Here is a 1,607-nt window from a genome sequence, read left to right as displayed (position 1 = left end):
TTTTCAAATTTATCAATATTCTGAACTGACATTGGATATTCCAAACCCTCCATTACATCGTCAAAAAGATGTTCATGCTGTTTGTAATAACTTATTCTCTCAGGATTCCTTGAAACTGGAAACAAAGCAGCTAATATACACCACAAAAAGCATTTCTGGTCGATATTTTCTATATTAACCACGGCTCTTTTGTTTTTGATATTGGCAGGCAATGGCAGATATGTAGATCCTTGTAATGGGCTGAATTCAGAAATATTAACATATAACTTGTGCGATGAACCGCATAGGCTCCATCCGGACTCTTTTGCCGCAAATTCAGAGTGTTTCATGTTCAGTTGATCCATCAATCTGCTTATTATTGTGTCTAAATTTGCATTTGAATATACCGGTACAGTTTCTGTTAAGTGGGGATGTGTAAATTTTGTGCCATTTGGCTTCTTATATTGTACAAACAATTTGAGGGAGAGCTTATAAGAGCCATTTTGTGCATTTAGAATTGCCTGGAGATTAGGATTTATACTGTTCAAGAAATTCTCAATGCCACATCTTGGCTCTGATACAAACCGGTGATCCCTTAATTGGCCGTTAAAACTGCTACGGATGGGTTCATAGCGTGGCTGTTTTGCTGCTCTGGCATTAACAGGTGCTTCGTACTTTCTTTTCAGACCAGATGTAGATGGTTGTGCAGAGCAAGTATCTTTATGTGTATATGTGAAGTATTGCATGCTGTATTTTCTATTGCATTTGGGGCATATTTTTGTGGGAGTTCTGCATTTGTCTGGATTACAAATTTTTTGGTGTCTGGCCCAATTAGAGCTAAATATATTTTTATTGCACTGATTACAATATTTTTGATTCGGCATTTTTGTTGTTGTTTATTATATACAATTTCTTGGGATTCAATTCAAAACTTTATACTGAATAAAAAATATCAGTTGAGTTCAACACTGTGCTTTGTGTGTGTATGTATGTATGTGTGTATACACTTAATATTTTTGGCTTTGGTATTTATATACAATTTCTTGGGATTCAAATCAAAACTCTATGCTGGATCAGTTGGGTTCAACACTGTGCTTTGTGTGTGTGTGTATGTGTATATGTATGTTAATATTTTTGGCTTTGGTATTTATATAAAATTTCTTGGGGTTCAAATCAAAACTCTATGCTGGATAAAAATATCAGTTGGGTTCAGCACTGCAACAACACAACCTTACTCTTCAAAAGCTCTTACAATACTGGCTGATATGCAATGCAAAATCTCTTTATATACCCTAAGCACGGACCGCATTGAAACAATAAGCCAATCAGAATATAACACATAATCACATTATGTCATAAGCAACCAATCAGAAAACAACACATCTGAAACAATAGGCCAATCAGAATATAACACATCATCAAATTATGTCATAAGCAACCAATCAGAAAACAACACATGTCTAATAATTTGTTGCAAAACATGATGCAATAGAAATAAATCAGAAATAGGTCACAAGTGGGCCGGAAGTAGGCAAACCGGAAGTGGACCGGAAGTGAACCGGAAGTGGACCGGAAGTAAACCGGAAGTAGACCGGAAGTGGACCGGAAGTGGACCGGAAGTGGACCGG

Source organism: Lepisma saccharinum, chromosome 2, assembly GCF_977018435.1.
Source record: "Lepisma saccharinum chromosome 2, izLepSacc3.1, whole genome shotgun sequence".
Lineage (NCBI taxonomy): Eukaryota > Metazoa > Arthropoda > Insecta > Zygentoma > Lepismatidae > Lepisma > Lepisma saccharinum.
Note: the sequence above shows the minus strand (reverse complement) of the source record.